Below are 21,059 nucleotides of genomic sequence, written 5' to 3'. Positions count from 1 at the left end.
TGGATTTTGGCGTATGACGATTTGTCATATCAATGATGGTAGATGACACAATAATAGTCTTTTTTGCATAATGCAGTTTATAACCCAGATTCAGATCTAAGTACTAGAACAGGATCTTTATGGGAGTCTAATAAAAACCAATGTGCCTCAGAATCAAAATACTGTAAGTAAATTCTTTGTGTTAATACCTTGTCAACTATCAATTTCAATCGGTCAACTTAAAAAAATCGCTTAAAGACGGATTGAGATGAAAATTTGCACGTAAGAGTTTTGGGAGATCAGTAATTTAGGGTGAGTGCTCCTACTTTGGACCTAGGGCCTACTTTAGTCCTAAAATGCCGAAAATTGAAAATAATTCATTTTGCTGACATAAAATAAAGATATTCCAATGCACACAATGAACTTTTATTCTTCCTGAACGCTACGGTACCGATTTTTGCCATTAAAAGTCCTTCTGATAAAATTTTCAACGTTTTTAAAAATGTACCTCTTCATCAGTGGTAAATCAGACAGCTCATTTAGTGGGGCGCGTATTGAGAAGTTAGAGTGTTTAAGGAAAAAACACGGTTTTTTACTTTCCAAGCCAAAGTTTAAAGGGAAATTAATTTCACTGTGAAGAATATGAACCATACTACCCATTTTTCCAAAAATTCATGAAAATTAATGGAAAATTCGGAAAATTTTCAAAGGGTCCAAATATAGGAAACTTTCGACATTGATGTTCCATGTTTAGACCTGACATCACCAAATCTTTGTATCAAAACCAACAAATCAACAATGTGGCGAATTTTTAATAGGGGCATAATTCAGAACCAATATTGAATATTTCCAACATTTTTGCCAGATTTACGCAAATAAACTATAAGTAAGTAAACACAATCAAGTTTCAGCTATCGTTTTTTGCTGATAGAGCTGACGGGGAATAAAAGTGTTTGTGATATTCATAACAGAACATTTAGTTTTTTAAATATTAAAAAGCGGTAATACTATTTTATGATTGTAATTTATTGAAGTTTACATTTAAAATAAATTTGTTTATTTATTTTCGAAAAATCAAACTTTTTATAGGAGTTTTAGTTCTAGGTCCAATGAAAGGAACCAGTCCAGTACCAAAATAGGAACAGTAGGTTCAAAGTTGGAAATTTAAATCATCCATATCGTTGCAAATCTTTCAATAATGGCGAAACCCATGTTGAAAATTTTCATTGAAACTTGCAGATAAGATCATGACTTATAAATGAACTTCCTGAAGGATACAAATTTCCCGTTCATTCGTGAGAAAACCTTGATTATTTTAAAACCACCGCTTAATGGGTCCAAAATAGTGCAACTAACCCTATTTTCGGTATAAATTTTTTAGGCAGGTTTGGCAAAAGAGGTCGTCAATATTAAATTTTGTTTGCGGCTTTGACGCTAATATACATTGGAAAAAATACATTGGATTGAAATGAAAATTTTACACATAAGAATTATAACCCAAAGCCACACTTGAGTGTCAATATGACACAATTGGAAGTTTGGCGACTTGGTCCTTTATTCAGATGAAATTTCAATTTTGCATCTTAACTTTTTTGTGGACGCACCTGAACGAAAGAACAAAAAACTCCCTAATTAGACCTAGAGTCTCGCTATTTCTTCAACCGATTTGTACAAAATCTATAGTTTAAGAAACCCTTTATATAATAAACCTTGAAAAAGTAATTAGTTATTATGAAATTAGATTCTAGTTGGTAAGAAAAATTAATCATTTTGTTTATTTATCTAGCTGAAAGCAGAAATATTGGAATAAATGAATTTAAACTTAAGAGTTTAGCTATCCAGCGTATTTTATATATCTCGGAAATATAATATCTTAAAAATTTAGAATAGTTCAACCCTTTCTTCCAGTACGTTTAACTGAGAATTTTCCTTATATTAGATTCTTCTGTCCCTGAATAATGTCGTCGTACAAGTATGTGCATTTGTTTACAACTTCCGGTCAAAATTGCACAAGGAGCTTCCGGACATCCGATTCCGCCAGCACATTCGAAGAAGCTTTCACATTGACATAAGATGGTAATTTTTTTATGAAGAAAAGGTAGATATTGCCGGAAAAATTGCTGTACAAGTACATATTGGCAATTGCATGAATCTTTAGTCTATTGCGAGAATCTGACTTGACAAATAAAACTTCGCACTCACTTGTACAATTAAATTCTTTTTGTAAACAATCATATGCCAAAAGTTGGAAAGGGAGTATAAGACAAAAGGACCAACATCAGAGTTTAGTTGCTTCAAATTATTTCTACTAAAAAATTTACATTCATACGCACCGTTACCATCCTCAACAAACTGCGCTGATAGCACCTATTTAGACCCCCGTGCAATTAATTTGCGTGCAGTAAAATCTGCTCACTGACGCAGATGATGGCAACCCTTGCCTAGTGGAGGAAGTGGTGTGGTCTTAATTATCTCAGGAAAATATTTAATTTATCGTTGAAAACTGCGGTTTTATGTTATTAAAAGTATAGTAGGATGAAAGTGAAGTTGCTGTGCAATGGAAACATTGAAAAAATGCTGAAAATAAGACAGAGCAGTGAAGTTAAAAGTAGTTTTAGTTCCATCCGATTGCCTCGTGAGCGAATTTTTCTTTTATTTTCGCTGAGTAGTGAGCCAATGTGTGTGTGTGTTGAAAAATACGAGCAGTACAGTCACTCACATATTAGGCAGCGGTGATAGGTGTGCGAGAGCGAGAAGCAAGCAAACCAAAACCGACTGGATGGATAAATTCAACACCTTCAAACCAGGCCTGCTTGGATTCCATTATGCCTCTTGATTGAATGATAGAGGACATTTGAGAGGCTTCTAGTGTTTTCGAAACTTCTAAAAATGTCCGAAACATTCCAAACCATATCCAACGGGCAGTTATGTTTCGGTCAATGAATGTGGCTGAATTGACGATGGCAGAGTTTGTGGTATGATCTTGGGAATAGAGGGATGTAGGACGTGTGATAATGTGACGCGATAACAGAGGATGTGTTGGAAATAAACAGCAGTTCTCGATATGATTTGGGATTGTAAGAAGGAAACAGCAAACAACGTGTGACAGAGAAGGCAGTTGCGCTTGCGCATGGAATCCTCCGCTGGAGAAGTGATTGTGTGTAACTGTGTTAGTGAATTTCTGTAGTTCAATGTCATGAACAATTTCATACAATGGATTCATAGCTGGACTTGTGATAGAGTAAAGAATTGAAAGTCTAAACATAATCCAATGTCCCATTTGGATATTGGGCTAGGTTTAGGCGGGGCTTATTGATAAGGAAAATAACCTCGGAATGTGCAGCTAGGTCTCTGTCATTCTGAAATGGGTTACTGGAATTTCAATAGAGCTATCACCACTAGCACCCGCATTTGACCAAGATTAATGAATGAGATTTAAATTGGTTCTCTTGCATAACATACCTGCCAGTTCAGGGGGTCGTTGGTTGGATCACACACACACACACAGTAAAATCTGCACACTGACGCATACATAGACAATGACATATATCGATATGCTTTACATCTTAAGATGAAATTGAATTAAAAATAATTACGTCAGGCGTGTCTAATAAAAAAAGTCGCTGCGAATCTGAAAAAAATGCCAACGTCGCTAGAACTGTTCTCGCAGTAGGCTTATGGGGGTTTCAGATCCCGGCAAAGTTAACGATTTGTCTATGTATCGTGTGACCAACATCTTTTAAATATGTGCTCGTCAATCTCGTTTTTTAGCTTTTTTCCCTCAGATTTAAGCTTTTTTTTGCCTTGAGTGCTTAGGAGATGAAAGCTTAAATCTGAGGAAAAAAGCTTAAATCTGTCAAAAAAGGGAAAAAAGGGGAAATCTGAGAGATGTGCTCCCCACAGATTGAATAACATTGCCGGGATGTGGTAAAAACACGCTCTCAAACCACTGGGCTCGCTATACACAGATTCCGGCAACGTTACACTATTTGTCTTTGTATCGTGTGACCAACATCTTTTAAATACGTGCTCGTGAATCTCGTTTTTAAGCTTTTTTTCCTCAGATTTAAGCTTTTTTGCCTTGAGAGCATAGGAGATGAAAGCTTTAATCTGAGCAAAAAAGCTTAAATTCGTCAAAAAAAGAGGAAAAACGGGAAAATCTGAGAGATGTGCTCCACATTGCCGGGATGTGGCTATACGTGAGAATTCTCTTTCTCAGTTTCTCATGTATAGTTAGCTAGTGTGAACCAAAGGCGAGACAATTCATGGGAGCTTTTCATCAACATGCCCTCTAGCCTAAAATTTCAACACCTATCAAGCCTTCTCCTATTGGCGCACTAATGCCTGTCTATCCACCTTTCTTTCAAATTTTTTTAAATAAATTCTCTCTAGTTTTCATTCCGCCGCACATGCCATTAAAATTAAAATCATAGAAAAAGTCAATGATTTCTTAATTTAAGCAATTTTTCAGTATTCAAAAAAACGCCCGAATAATCTATAGTTTGTTTTTACTAACATTCTAGTACCGAATCAGCAAACTACTGCGGCCTTCGTTATGAAATATTTGAGATGTTTAATACGGTAAATAATACCATCCACTGGTCAGATCTTTTAAAAATAGCGATTTTCTACGAGTTTCCAGGGAATCCAACCCTACCATGCATGCACAACACTCGATACTCCGGCATTTCTGCTTGCCATCCAAGGTTTCTAAAAGCGTATCTCAGGAACTTCTTTTGAATTCTCTAGTCTGTTGATATGAATGTTCTAGTATTAGACTATGCTACAACTTGTTCTATGTGCATCGAGAAGTTTAGCTTTGAGTCCAACTCAACTCCCGAGTCTTTTATTGAGGCTTGCCGTGTAACAAATAAGTCATTCCTCATGCGATATTCGTACATGATGTTGCTCATTTTCCGAGAAAAAGCAACAACGTTGCATTTATTTAGAGTCGTTGACTTTTAATCCAAACCTGCTGCAGCATTCCACAAACCTGTGTGTAGAGCATTTTGCAGAGTCGTGCAATCTTTTGGGTGGCGAATTGGTAGAAACATTCAACCAAGTAGGCTCACAACACAACAGAGTGGTAGAAACATCTTTAAATCATCAGCATACACAAGCGTGAACAATTGTTCTTGCCAAGGTCTTTAGAAGGCATATGAAGGAACAAACCGATGACAAATTTGAAATACCTGGAGATATTTATGTGTCAGTTTTTCCCGACCTTGAAGTGTCCATCTTACCTGACCTAGCAAGTTTGTTACTCACGCCGTCGACCAAAATTAGCTGGTTTTCCTCCAGGTTGTCAATGAGAAGCCTAATCAACATTCTACAGTTGAAATTGATGAAAGTTTCCGAAAATGTTGTATGTTATGGACTCTTTTCTAAGAAAACAAAATTACATAAAATTGTGCATCCTAAAAGTTTTCGTTGGTTTTGTTTACTGTTATAAAGGGTGATACGATCAAAATTTGGTCAATATCAATTTGACGTATTTCTTTCAATTTTGCATTTAAAAAACCTGAACTCCCCTCATTTTGAAGGTGTATGTGTGTAGAATGTTGCTCCTATTTTGATTTTGGAATTAACTCTTCAGTTGTCAAAATGCCGTCCAAGGAAGAAGAGCAGCGTATCAAAATTTTGCTCACGCATCGCTAAAATCCGAGCTACTCGCACGCAAAGCTGGCAAAATCGCTAAATGTAATTAAAGTGTTTGGGGAACGTTTGTCGACAGCCAGGAAGTCTGGATCGGGGGGAAATCGAAAACCGGAAGCCGCTGAGACGACAAAGAGAGTTGCCGGTAGTTTCAAGCGAATCCCTAACCTCTCTCTCCGAGATGCCGCAAATAAGCTGGGTGTATCGTCTACAACCGTGCATCGAGCCAAAAAACGAGCTGGACTATCGACTTACAAGAAGGTAGTGACTCCAAAACGCGATGATAAACAAAATACGACAGCCAAAGCGCGATCCCGGAATCTGTACACGACGATGCGGACGAAGTTTGACTGCGTGATAATGGACGACGAAACCTACGTCAAAGCCGACTACAAGCAGCTTCCGGGACAGGAGTTTTATACGGCAAAAGGAAGTGGAAAGGTAGCAGATATTTTCAAGCACACGAAACTGTCGAAATTCGCGAAGAAATATCTGGTTTGGCAAGCCATCTGTACCTGTGGCTTGAAAAGCAGCATTTTCATAGCTTCCGCGACTGTCAACCCAGAAATTTGCGTGAAAGAGTGTTTGAATAAACGTCTGCTGCCTTTCCTGAAGAAACAATGTTGTTCCGTACTGTTTTAGCCGGAATTGGCATCTTGCCATTACGGTAAAAAGGCCATGGAATGGTACGCCGCCAACAACGTGCAGGTGGTTCCCAAGGACAAGAACCCTCCCAACACGCCAGAGCTCCGCCCAATTGAGAAATACTGGGCTATTGTCAAGCGGAACCTAAAGAAGACAAAAAAAAACTGCTAAGGACTGGCTTTCTGCGGCGAAGAAGGTGGACAAGGTGGCTGTACAAAATCTGATGGCAGGGGATAAGCGTAAGGCCCGGCCCGGATTTAGAAAAGCGGAAGCCTAACTGAATATTTTCCCTGAATTTTATACTAATTAAAGTTGAAAAAGAAATTTAATTTGATTTTTTAAATAAACGATTTCACCGATTTACACGCGTTTTTCCTTGACCAAATTTTGACCGTATCACCCTTTAATTTAAATATCAAATAAACAACCCACTCAATGACGAGTCCTTCGCACGGGTCTGGGTCGTGCAATGTCCTTTTCGAAACTGAAATCAGTGCTGAATAAGCACTTTTCGGTGCTGTTTCCAGTGTCTAAATGTTCACTTTTCAAAACTGAATTGCATTAAAGTTTGCACAATAATGCATAAGACTGAATCAAATAAATATGAATTTATTTGAACACAGTTTAAACAATTATCGAAACGCTCCACTAAGATGTCATTTACCCTTATGTTGTCACGCGTTTCTAGTTCGGCGACTATGGTGGTCAGTCGCACATCAGATCAAACCCAGCTTAGAGCTCAAACTCGAAGATGACCTGTGCGACCATAATTCAACACTGCCATCGAACTAGAACTAGAATACTCAAAACGCGGCCGCCCAACGACAACCATCAGCTGTTCGATAATTTAACGTCTAGCAAAGTGTCTTCCTCGATGCCACTGCAATAAGTGATTTACAACAAACTTTTCTCTAATGACGAAATCGAGTCAGTCCCGCTTTTCGTAAAAGTGGGCCATATGTGAGGGAATTATGTTTGTTTGCCAGGAGGGGGACCAGCTGTGTTGTGGTTTGGTTCTGGGTTGTTGGTGGGGTTGATGGGCATAAACAGAGAACCTTTTGCCTTTTAGAACTTCTACACTTATAGTCGAAACTCTCCGCGATGAGCCAAACGAAACGAATCGAAACGAACGTTCTGCCGGCGCGCGGATTCGAGGGAGAATCGCTGAGAGAGCGAGCATGTCTGATGCGGTACCATCATAGAGTGTTATGACTATGCTGACCGATTGCTGCTGCTGGTGGTGTTTTAGTATACGTACTACTGGCCCTACGGTATCAGCGCCTTTGGCAATTGGCAGCTTCAAGCGCCAAGTTCGAAATTGCGTCCAAACAGACTCATCCGAGACCTAAGCTAGTGCTGAAGTAGCCTTGTGTTCCTTCCCTAGAGTTTCCCGAGTTTCTCGAATTTCGGTCGGTTCCGGTTCCGCGAGGCAAGAATTGACGACGACGACGTCCGCGCCCTTTCGTAAAGGTTGTTCTTATTAGTCACAGACGACTATCGTGGCGTTTCCTGGCTGTTAATCCGAGTAACGATTCCGGTTAGTAGTGTCCACACCCACGACGCCGACGACGACGGCGTGCTCATTGGACCGAGGAGTCCGGCGACAACGACGATGTCCAGCATTGGTTTTAAAATAATTCACTTCTCCTGTGTGCTGTGACATCTATTTGTATAATCGAGCGCGAAAGTCGGTTGGGCACGTGCTTGGCGAGGTACTCGGTGCAGCTGATTGGGAAGCGTTGAAAAAAAAGGGGATACTAAAGGCCAGGAAGCAGCACGACACTGACAGTGGAGAAGTGGGTGTGGGTGTGTTGGCTTGATCGGGACCCGTCAAATTACGCCTGCAAGGTAGACTAACCGGTGTGACACCGCTCCCATATCCGGCCGTTGTGTTACCAGACTTCGTCCCACTGCTGCTCCTTATCCCGTCCTATTGCACGCTTATCGCGGTCTCTCGTTAGTGTGATAATAGCGTGAAACGTATCCTTGCGTGAAGGCAAAAAGTGCCATTTAACCGCCTTTTGAGCGAGTGGAGCATAGCAGAGAAGATCCGCCGTTTGTGTGCCGTTGTGTGTCCTTGCGGCGAATAAACCTCGTAAATTCGACTTCTTGGAGGCGAAAGATTAAGTGATAAAACATACTCGTGTCCGCGCCTTCCCTTCTGCTGAAAGGATATCGACGTAGCGGCTTCCTCGTACGTATCTGCTGGATTATCAACCACGAAATAGAAAGCAAGAAAAAAACCAAACCGTTTCCCGGCCCAGCCCTTACACAACTATGTAGACCCGCCGAAGAAGTCTTTCTGCCGTTTTTTTTCGTGTGTGTGATTGTTTGTGTTCTTCTTGTTGTTGTTTCTATTGATGGGGCTAGTTCGCGTGAATACAATCTAATAATGATGATGATGGTGATGTTACTATGTGGTGCTGCTACCATAACCTCAACCCTTGGCACTGACGATGCTGCTGCTGCTGCTGGATTAATGGATAAAGAAATCTAGTCAATTTGCCGCCACCCATAGAATCGACATTGCTACTTCTGGTTGCTGATTTTGGCTTTTGCAACGGAAAGCCATCTGGAATTGCGACTGGAGCTCTAAAAAACCAGACGATCGAAATTCTACTAACGCTTGCGCTTGGCTGTGTACGTTTGGTTTGTGGTTTTCCATTGTGATAACATTGACTAATCATTTTAAGCGGAAATTTATTCAAGAAAGCAGTTTTAGGTGGGTCATTGTTTTGGCTTTTTATTTGGTACCTATCATAAAATTGAAAAGGACAAGGCCTAGCTGGATGACCTTTTTCTAGATAAAGAATCATTTTATAGGATTATGTACTTACTCCAAATTTGTACGTCTCGGTGGTCGAGTGGTTAGCGTGGTAAGACGGTAATCGCTGGTCCACTGATAGCATGGGTTTGATTCCCATCTCGGTACTGGGTGTTAAATGTTAATCTTAAGTTGTCCACGTCATTTATATTCAGTCTGTAAAGCCTTAATCGGCTAAGACGGTGTATGTCTTAAAAAAAAATTGCAATTAAATTTTTTACCGTTTTAAATGAAAATTGAATAAGTTTAAATTTCAGTTACTTAAGATTCATATATTTTTGTAAAACATTCATGATAGTGAACAGTATTTGATTTGAAGTCATATATTTTCATATCATTTAGGATGTAATAATCATAAAAAACGGCAATGTTAAAGTTCGCGAACTTTTTAAAACGTTTTTGCATGTCAAATCGGCTTCATTAATAATGAAATCAAACCAACTTAACATTTATTTAAAACTAAAAAACAACAATAAACAAAAGTTTTAAAAAAATTGTTTCGAATTCTTCTCTGAGGAGCGCTACAATTTCTCATTTTTAGATTTTTGAATAGGGTTACCAGATTTACCGAGGAGAGAAAAGGACAATTTGCCGGATTATTGCCGGATTATTGACTACTAAACCGATTTTCATAAACTATACCATTTTGAAATTGTAGAGATGTCTGCTATCAGATTCTTGAAAATTTGAGATTTGATTTCTATTCATAAAACGACATAAAGCAAAAAAAACCCTTAAAAATGGGTGTTTTGCATCAAAAATAACCGATTTAACTATATTTTTATTAGGATCACGGAGTTTTCATGAAATAATTGCCGTTCTGTTCAATTACTTTCAACTCCAACTTCCAACCGATAGTAATGAATAAATAATGAAGAGACTGATTGGGTGACCAATTCTAGTGTTAAATAATAAAGTTTTAACACACTGACCAAATCTGAGGTTTAACGACTTTTACTTTACGATTTTTGCTATCCTGAACACAATTTCTCTTAAATGTTCAATTTAAATTTAAACAAAATTATTAGAAATCAAATACTTCACTTCAATTTTAGCTCAAGAATTTGAAATCTGCTCGTTTGTGCCATTTTATGTTGAAATACTGGTTAGCGAATTTCTGAAATCTCTAGTTGTATGTTGTTCGCGGTTCTTCATGTGATAAAAATATTACAAAAAAGTTAAATTAAGTTTGTTTACATTGGTTTTTATGTTTTTATCGATAAAATAATTAATAAGCCCAGTTTTAAAAATATGAGCTAATAATTAAGTAAAAAAAACTATTTCTAGAAGAAAATCAATGATTTTTATATTTCCATTCACGTTATTCACGTATGACATTGGAAACCAAAAACTTTTTAAACTTTAAATCAATCTTTAAATCAGCCAAAATTTATCTGACATAGTGAAATTTCATTGTTTTGACCGGGATGGTCACGATAGTCGTTCAAAAACACCATCTTTTTTGTCTTTTGGCTCAACCAACAAAAATGAAATGATTTTTTTTTTAAATGTAGACGATTCCAAAATGGTATAACTTTTGAAAATCAGTTCAGAAGTTTTGAAGATATAGCCAATCCGTAAAGGATATTTATGTTTGCCATTCGATTTGATCAGTTCTGGAGCAATTTAAGTTGCAAAAAGTATTTTTTGAAAGTACCTATGTTAACTTTGTTGCCGATTTTGTGAAGTCATTATTTGGTTATCACTTTTGTAACCTTTTTTGACGTGATTTTTGTTGTGGCAATTGATATCATTTTGAAGAGGAAGGGAATGTTATAAGTTGTGGAACACTGGCTTATAACACGACGGCTGGACGGGAGACACACGACTGGTCTCACTGATGTATCTTAGTGAACTGAGCTTGTCATCCAGAGTCAACGTAGTAGCAGAAAGCAAGAGTGCGAGAGAGACAGGATTAGCTCTGCAACGTCTATGGGCCGAGAGAAAAGTGGCCAGCCTTGCCAGATCTACGGATTTCTCCGTAGTTCAACGGATTTTAAACATTTCTACGGAGCTACGGATCGATGCTCAAAATCTACGGGTTTTCAGCATTTCCTAAGGATTTTCTACGGATTATCGAAAAAAATCAAGGAATTTCTGCGGATAAATGAAAATTCCACCTGACGACCAAAAAAAAAGGTATCAAGTTTTATTTTGCCAAAATCAGTACATTTTTCGATTTTCTTCAAATCTACGGACTTGAGCGGTTTTCAATCTGGCAACGCTGACCGTGGCTCCGATGTGCATTGGCATTCACAGTAAATCCGCTACACATCTCCCCCTTACTCAAAAATTTAAAACAGAACCGAAACTCGTGTTTTCGGTTGGGCTTGTGATATAGCTAAGTTGGCATGTTTGCTGCCTCCTGAGCTGATGTCCATGAGTTCGAGCCCAAGAGTAAACATCGAACACAGCTGTGTTGGAAAAGGCTTTTAATAACTTTCCGCCAACTGCAACATTGATACAGAGTCGCGAATGCCATGAAAATGGTAAAATGACTTATATAACAACAAAACAAGGTTTTCGGTTTTTTTTCTGTATTGATATATTATGCTAGTATTCCTTCTCAAGGTCCACGAGCATCGTTCAAGATATCTTTTTTCTCACAAGAACGTCAAAAAATGGTTATAGTTTCTCTTTAGATAATCTAACGAAATAAGTTCTTAATACATTATCTTTCTCACTCGATGTACAGACCAAAGGTTAAAAAAGTTATTACGTTATTATGAAAAAAAAAACAAAACGTCATATGATTGTAAATACCATCTTATCTCAATCAATAGTCACTTGGACCCCTCACCCCAACCTTCCGTTCTAATCTTTTCTGTTTTCGGTCCCCCGTTCCAAGACTTTTTATCTTGAACCTCCGTGAGCAAACATAATATAATATTCGAATATCCTGATACTTCCCATTTTCTTGGCATTCATCAACTTTTGTCAATTTCTGGTTCAAACATTTTCATAAAACTACTTTTCACGGATATCTTATGCGAACCATTCGTTATAAGTACTAGACATCCCTAGCAAGTGAGTCAATACGAAGCATGTATCTTCTGGATTCATAGCAAATTTTCTTTCATCAATGAGAAAATTAATGAACTTAGCAACAAAATCTGCTCTCTCCAAAATCTTCCGACTGTCTCGGTTCGTCACTTCTGAGTAACTTACTCGAAGTTATTTCTCAAACCTCCCGCTGGTATGCGTTCTGCACACTACGCCTTGCGGAGTCTTTCCACATCCTGGCAACGCTATACAAACGGTATGGAGCACATCTCTCAGATTTCCCCTCAGATTTCCCCTTTTTTGACAGATTTAAGCTTTTTTCTTCAGATTTGAGCTTTCATCTCCTATGCTCTCAAGGCAAAAAAAGCTTAAATCTGAGGAAAAAAAAGCTTAAAAACGAGACCAACACTTAGTTAAAAGATGTTGGTCACGCGATACATAGACAAATCCTGTATCGTTGCAGGGACCTGAGTCTTTCCGAACTAAACAACAAGAAGGTTACGCAAATCGACTTTTATATAATGGGCATCAAGCTCTACAGGGTCCGGCAATTGAACTGCTACATTACTTCTACATCAATTATTTCGTTGCAAACGAAACAGTATTGAACTACCCCTCGTCGCTTTGTTTAGGGGCCATTCAAATATTACGTAACGCGTTTAGGGGGGGGGGGGGGGTATAGCAGTTTGTTACGGTAAGTAGATTCTGGATAGAAAATCTGAAACGAATGTGTTACGAGGAAGGGAAGGGGGGGGGGGCTTGAAAAAAAATCGAAAGTTGCTTTACGTAATATTTGAACGGCCCCTTACATTAAGTCTCAGCTATCATTGGATGAAAGTATTACTTTTGTAATCAGGTGTTATCCGGAAAAACGGATCTCGAACAGAAATTTAGCGCTGTGGTTGCCTTGCCTCTAGCTGGCAAACGGCAGAAGGACATCCTGCGTGAGCTGTCCGATGTAAGTGTGTGCAGAAGTTTTGTATACCGTACAGTTCAAAGATACCCGGACACCGGAAGTGCCAAAAACGGTATGGTGGAGGACGCCGACCTACTGTGGTGACACCTGCCATGGCGAAGATCGCCAAGAAGTAAGAGAAATCCTCGTCGTAGTGCTAATAAATTGGCAGCAGATCTCAACATATCGGATCGAAGTCTCCGTCGGATCCTGAAAGATGAACTTCAGACCAAGCCCTACAAGATCCAAAAGGTTCAAGATCTTACGGTGAAGCAGAGACAAGAACGGGTAAAGAGAGCGAAGGCGCTGCTGAAGAGGGCCGCGGAAGGAAGGCTGAAGAATATCGTGTTTACCGACGAGAAACTCTTCATCGTACAGCAGTTCGTTAATAAGCAGAACGAGAGTTTGGTTGCCAAACAGATCACGAAGCCATGCCGACTTGCTGACGGCCACCCGACGACAGAAACCAGCATCGGTGATGGTTTGGGCTGGAATCACCCGCGAAGGCCGGACTCCGCTAATTTTTGTCCATGAAGGAGTGAAGATCAACCAAAATTTATATCGGGAACTAGTTCTACAGAATGTCGTCGAACCGTGGGATCGTCGACATTTTGGTTCCAGGGATTGGGTTTTCCAACAGGACTCGGCGCCGGCTCACAAAGCGAGGAAAACCCATCTTTGGATCTCGCAACATTTTCCAGGGTCTATTTCGAGCTCCGAGTTCGCCAGACCCGAAACCTATGGACTTCGCTGTTTGGAGTATGTTGGAGGCCAAAGTCTGCTCTAAGAAACATGAAGGTGTGGAGATCCTGAAGCGACATCTCGTGGTAGCCTGGGATTAAACACCACAAAAATACCTGCGGGCCTCATACGATGCGTTCCTCGACCGTCTGCGGCGAGTGGTTAAACTCAAGGGCGAACATGTCGAACTTTACCAGTGAATTTTCAAAAAGTAATTTGTTTTCAACAGAAATTGAATGAATTTGAAATAAAAAGTTGTTGTTTTGATCAATTAATATGTTTATTTCAATGTAGCACTTCAATCGCCGGACCCTGTAGACATATTTTAATGGTCCTCCCGATCCATAAATTATGTGGTTTCTCTAACCAACCTTTAAATACTGAAAATACATCTACAGACTTATTTTGATTCAGTCCCTAACCAACTCGCTTGATATTCAAACCAAATTTTTAAACAGAGTTCTTAGATTATTAGTTTCTGCAAATCTCCTATTCAACGCGAACACCACCAGAACTAGTCAATCAGGTAGACTAGTTTTTTTACAGGTATTCCGGCATCCGTGTATATACCTGGCCAGCTGGCAACTGATTGAACATTCTTGATATATAGTCAGTTATATGAAGAAACACATCGTAAATACCTGTCGGTCACTTATGGGATTCTAACCCAAAAGTTTTCTTGCCGTTACCGGGAATCGAACCCAGTACGCCTGGCATACCAAAACCAGACTTGCGCCAGCCTATCCGCTAGACAACATCGGCGCTATTCAAACCAATTTTTTTAACTGGACTATCCAAAATATTAATGCTCAAAGCACAGGTAACACTGCCTCACACAAATTCAACTGATAACCAAAACACAGAGTAAAGGTAACCATTAGAAAATTTTTAATGTTGGCCATGTTTGGACAACGGTCCTCCCGATTCGACGGAGTTTGACTTAATCTTCGGATTATTCTTCATGTTGGTCCTTCCAATACAACGGAAATTCTTTAAGTGGTTCTTCGGAACACTCTTCATGCTGGTCCTCCTGATCCAACAAAAATTCGTAATGTTAACCTTCAGAACACTCACTTTACTATGGTTCTCCCGATTCGACAGAGTTTGTTAAGGGAATCTTCGGATCATTCTTTATGTTGGTCCTTCCGATCCAACTGAAATTCTTGAAGTGAACTTTTGCATCACTCTTCATGTTGGTTCTCCCGAATCGACGTAAATTTCGACGAAAATTCGTATAGTGAACCTTAAAAACACTCATCATGATACAACTCCCGATCAGACGGAAATTTTTTAAGTGAACCTTCCGGATCACTCTTCGTGTTGGTTGACCCGATTCGGACGAAATTTATTAAGTGAATCTTCGGAACACTTTTCATCGGGAGGACCGATCCAGCGAAAATTCGTAAAGTGATCCGTCAGAACACTTTTCATGTTCCCAGCTAACATGAAATCGTAATAGAAATGATAAACCAAATCGAATATTAAGACATTTTCGATAACCATCGTAAACAAGTTGGGAGTGACTTTATATCATTTCATTTGCCCTAGAAAAGTTGAATCGAATAGCAATTTAATCAATTCGTAAATATGTCTCCAAATAGTTGAGAATGTGCTAATTCGACATTTACGATTTGAGTGAATGAAATTATCGATAATTGAGCGATCCTTCCTTTGACGCGTTCGTGAACAAAAAATTCTTACATATAGAGCTATAGCGCGAATCACATCGACTGATGAGTTGGCATCTTGGTAAGATACCGGACAGCCAACTCAAAGGACTGGAATTCAAATCTCGGTCAAGAATTTTTTTTTTCGTTTTAATAAAATTACTTAAAATCTTATATTTTGCTTTTTGTGGGGATATCGAATCGTTGGAATCTTGTCATTGTAGATTGTATATTGCCTCCACTTTGGTAGCTATATGTTATTTTGGTAAGTTTAATACAATCTTTTCATCTTTGTTTGAATAATTCTGTTGTTGTTATTTGTTTTGAATATTTGTTTGAATAATTCTGTTGTTCCTGCGATTAAGAGGGTATAAATGTTTGCTGGGTTGGTCCTCCTGATCCAACGAAAATTCATTAAGTGAATCTTCAGAACACCCTTCATGCTGGTCCACTTCCATCTGTACCGTTGAGCCGTCAACACGTACGCCGGAGCATCGTATCGTTGCTGTGTACCTGCAGGAACATTTTACATTATTTATTTTTTCCTTACCTGTATTTCAATCAGCACTATTCAGTGCTAAAATTATTTTCATTTTCTTTTATTCATATTTTCTCTTTTCTTTCCAGCATGGGGAAGTCTTCGGCCGGCTCAAGGGCCGGAAGAAAACGGATTGCTGAACCTAATCCAGGGCCATCTGCCAAAAAAGTTGAAATTTCCAATTCATTCGATGTCCTTCATAACATCGGTGATGAGGAAATATTCATATTTAATTCTGATAAGAGTACTAAGAAACCTTCTTCTTCTTATACTCTTAAAAACGAAAAGATTCCACCAATAACGGTCACGATTCCTGACTTCAATGCCTTTCGAAAAGAAATCGTCACTTCCGTCAAGGATGTGAAGATTTCTTTTCAGATCGGTCGAAGGGGAACTGCTCGTATATTGGCGGAATCTTTTAATGATTTTCAAAAGGTTTTAAATTATTTGAATAATAAAAAACACCAATTTTTTACGTACGACGCTAGAAGTGATCGTCCATTTAAAGTTGTACTTCGTGGTCTCACTGGCGATCAGACACCGGATGAGATCACAGCTGAATTAAATTCTTTGTTAGGTTTTTCTCCAATTCAAGTAATTCAAATGAGGAAAAGAACCAACACGAATAATACCAGTAGTGTTGGTTTTGCTCCTGAACTTTATTTGATCCATTTTAAAAAGGATCAGGTTGATAATTTGAAAATTTTGGAAAAGGCTCGTCTTATGTTTCATTGTCGAGTCAAATTCGAACCTTTTCGTAAATCTTCTACCAATTTTTTACGAAACATTACGCAATGTCGTCGTTGTCAAGCTTTTTGTCATGGCACTAAAAATTGTAGAATGAATGCCAGATGCATGTTTTGCGGCTCATTCGATCATGAAAAATCTAAATGCCTTTTTGGTGGTGATAAGCCAAAAACAGAATTTTTTAAGTGTGCGAATTGCGCAGGTAATCACTCCTCGAATTCGCTAGATTGTCCCATCAGGGCAAAAATTATTGCTTCTAGGAAAAATCCCAAAGTTTCCAGAAAAGTTTCTTCTCCTCCTTCCTCTTTTTCGTCTTCACACGTCGGGCCGGCAAACAACCTGCCTGTTCGCGGTCAGCCTCGGTCGACATTGGAATCACGGCTGGGTAATACTCGAAGTGATTTTAATGTTACCTGTGCTGAATCTGCGCCCCAGACTCGTTGTTTATCGTTCTCAGAGGTGGTTGAAAATGGGTTTCCCTCTTCAGGTTTAACTAATAAAAATGGGAAAAAACCAAGTCTCAACGTTCATGCGAAGGCTTGGGAAAATCCCCGAAATTCAAATACTTGTTCTTCTCCTTCATTTTCTGATCCTAACAATTTTGTTGATTTGGGTGAGATTACTGAGGAAAAATTAAAATTTTTGCATCAAAATTTAATGGAAATGATGCAACTTATGTTGAAAGCAAATTCAATGTTTGAAGCTTTCCAAACTTCTTTTAATTATGCTAACAAAATTATTATGACTTTACGATTCCCTCATGGATCCAAATAGATGTTTAAATATTATGAATTGGAATGCTAGATCTTTGCTGGCTAACCAAGATGAATTCTTTCTATTTTTGAAAACTCAAAACATACATATTGCTGCCATCACTGAAACTTTTTTAAAGCCAGACAATAACTTGAAAAGCAATGCTTTCTTTAAAATTTTACGAAATGATCGACTTGATCGACAAGGTGGGGGTGTAGCTATTGTCATCAATAGTCGTCTCAAATTTAGACTTCTTCCTTCTTTCAATACAAAAGTCTTAGAAACAATTGGAATTGAATTAGAAACTTCTATGGGGAAAATTATAATTGTTGCCGCATATTTGCCTTTCCAATGTAGCGGTGAACAGAAAAATTTTTTGAAGGGAGATTTACAAAAACTCACCAGAAATAAATCTAAATTTTTTATTATTGGTGACTTTAATGCAAAACACCGATCTTGGAATAATATTTCATCAAATTCAAATGGGAATATTTTGTTTAATGACTGCTCTGCAGGTTATTATACTGTTGAATATCCTAATGGGCATACTTGTTTTTCTTCAATTAGAAATCCCTCCACAATTGATTTGGTTCTAACGGATTTAGGCGAGCATTGTAGTCAATTAGTTACTCATGCGGACCTCGATTCAGATCACCTTCCAGTAACATTTTCTTTATCTCAAAGTCCCATTGAAAACCCTTTAAAATCAACTTTTAATTTTCAAAAGGCTAACTGGGAGCGATATATGAATTTTATTGAACGTATTTTAGATGTCAACGTTCCACTGAATTCAATAGAAGATATTGATTTGGCTGTAGAAAATTTGACAACTTCAATAGTCAATGCTAAAGCCGCTTCAATACCTAAAGTTAAACATAAATTTAATCAACCTTTAATTGATGATGATCTTCAGTTTTTGATACGACTGAAAAACATTCGTCGACGTCAATATCAACGAACTAGGGATCCTTATTTGAAATTAATTTATTGCGACCTTCAAAAAGAGATCAAACGTCGTTTAAATTTCATTCGTAATGAAAATTTTGCTAAAGCAGTAGAGGATATAAAACCCTACTCAAAGCCATTTTGGAAATTAACTAAAATTTTGAAAAAGCCCCAGAAGCCAATTCCTACTTTGAAAGATGGGGATAAACTTCTTTTAACTAATTCAGAAAAGGCTCAAAAATTAGCCCAACAATTTGAGTCTGCTCATGATTTTAATTTAAACGTTGTAAGTCCAATTGATGCTCAAATTTCCCTAGAATTTGATGATATTCTTTCCAAGCAAAATGTGTTTGAAAGTTCTTGTGAGACAAATATTGATGAACTTAAATTGATTTTCAAAAAATTTAAAAATATGAAAGCTCCAGGGGAAGATGGGATTTTCTATATTCTTATTAAAAAGTTGCCTGAAAGCACTTTAAATTTTTTAGTTAAAATCTTCAACAAATGTTTTCATTTGGCTTATTTTCCTAATAAATGGAAAAATGCCAAAATAACTCCAATTTTGAAACCTGGAAAAAGTGCTTCAGAGCCTTCAAGTTATCGACCAATTAGTTTGCTTCCTTCTTTAAGTAAACTATTTGAGAGAGTTATTTTGAATAGAATGATGATTCACATTAATCAGAATTCTATTTTCCCTGATGAACAATTTGGTTTTCGTCATGGACATTCTACTACACATCAACTTTTGAGTGTAACTAATATGATTAACGCTAGCAAATCTGAAGGTTATTCAACTGGTGTTGCTCTTCTTGATATTGAAAAAGCTTTTGACAGTGTTTGGCACAAAGGTTTAGTAGCTAAATTAGCTCGATTTGATTTTCCTGTATATCTCACCAAAATTATTCAAAATTATTTGACTAGCCGAACCTTACAAGTAAGCTATCAAAATTCATGCTCTGAAAGGACACCCATTAGAGCTGGTGTCCCTCAGGGTAGTATACTTGGGCCAATTTTATATAATATTTTTACTTCTGATCTTCCTGATGTACCAGAAGGAAAAGGTAGAAGATTATTTGCTGATGACACTTTGCTTTCAGCCAAAGGTCGAAATTTACGGGTGGTACGCAGTAGATTGCAACAAAATTTAAATTCCTTTTTGAATTACTTGAAAATGTGGAAAATTTCTCCGAACGCTTCCAAAACTCAACTTATTTTATTTCCCCATAAGCCAAGAGCAAATTTTTTAAAACCTAATGAAAATCATTCCATAACTTTTAATGGGGTTTCATTAGAATGGTCTGATCACGTTAAGTACTTGGGACTTACACTTGATCGGAATCTTACTTTTAAAAATCACATTGACGATATTCAATCTAAATGTAATAAATACACTAAATCTCTTTATTCTCTCATCAACAGGAAATCCCGGTTGTGTCTGCGAAATAAGATGCTCATCTACAAACAAGTTTTCCGACCAGCGATCATGTATGCAGTTCCGATTTGGTCTAGCTGCTGCGCGACGAGGAAGAAAGCCATCCAGAGGATTCAGAACAAAGTTCTGAAAATGATTTTGCGGCTTCCACCTTGGCACAGCACCGAAGATCTTCATCGGATTGCGGGCATTGAATCGATCGAAGAGATGGCCAACAAAATCATCTCCAACTTCAGAGGCAAATCGATGCAGTCTGCCATCGCAGAGATTCGTTCTCTTTATGTTTAGTTTAATTTTAAGATAGTGTTTAGTTTTAAGTATAAAATATTTTTGCTATTACAGGTCGTTCTCCTACATTAAAAACTTGATTGCGCTCAGCAAATTAAAATCTTATAAATAAATTTTTATAATCTAGTTACTTATAGGGCTATGAACAGTTCATTATTGAGCTGAACACCTAGTTTAATGCAATAATGTAATATAAGTGTAATGATGATTTGATACAAATAAAGACATATTTAAAAAAAAAAAAAAAAAACCCTTCATGCTGGTCCTCCCAATCTAATAAAAATTCGTAAAGTGATCCATCAGAACATTCACTTTTCTATGGTCCTCCTGATTCGACGGAAATTTGTTAAGTGAATCTTCGAATCACTCTTCATATTGGTTTTCTCAATCCATCGAGAAGTCGAAAAGTGAACCTTCAGAACACTCTTACTGTTGGTCCTCCTGATAAACGGAAATTCGTAAAGTGACTTTTCGGATCACTCTTCATGTTGGTCCTCCCGATTCGATGGAAATTCTTTAAGTGAACTTTTGGATCATTCTTAATATTGATCCTCCCGATCCAACTAAAATTCGTCAAGTGAACCATAAGGGTACACTTCATGTTGGTCCTCCCAATGCCATGGAAATTCGTTAAGTGAATCTTTGGGACACTCTCCATGTTGGTCTTCCCGATCCACCGAAAATTCGTAAAGTGAACCATCAGAAAACTCTTCATGTTGATCCTCCCGATCCAACGGAAATTCTTTAAGTGAACATTCGGATCACTCTTCATGTTGGTTCTCCTGATTCAACGGAAAATTGTTAGGTGAATCTTAAGAACACTCTTCATTTTGGTCCTCCAGATCAAACGAAAACTAGTAAAGTGAACTTTCAGAACACTCTTCATG

General features: G+C 38.0%; 1 protein-coding gene across 4 annotated transcripts in view; it reads left to right on the top strand.

Annotated features, from left to right (window-relative positions):
- LOC129756924 (four and a half LIM domains protein 2) overlaps positions 1-21,059 on the top strand; it is a 495,033-nt gene that overhangs the window by 272,410 nt on the left and 201,564 nt on the right. Inside the window, exon 1 of one of the 4 annotated variants that reach the window (XM_055753985.1) lies at positions 7,524-8,473. The exons of 2 other annotated variants lie outside the window; for them this stretch is intronic. The gene's annotated coding sequence lies outside the window, so the exon portion shown is untranslated. Of the gene's footprint in view, positions 1-7,523; positions 9,002-21,059 lie in introns of those variants that run through there. One more of the 4 variants, XM_055753990.1, reaches the window with a different exon arrangement.

Source organism: Uranotaenia lowii, chromosome 3 (genome assembly GCF_029784155.1).
Source record: "Uranotaenia lowii strain MFRU-FL chromosome 3, ASM2978415v1, whole genome shotgun sequence".
Lineage (NCBI taxonomy): Eukaryota > Metazoa > Arthropoda > Insecta > Diptera > Culicidae > Uranotaenia > Uranotaenia lowii.
This window is presented reverse-complemented; position numbering and strand designations above follow the sequence as displayed.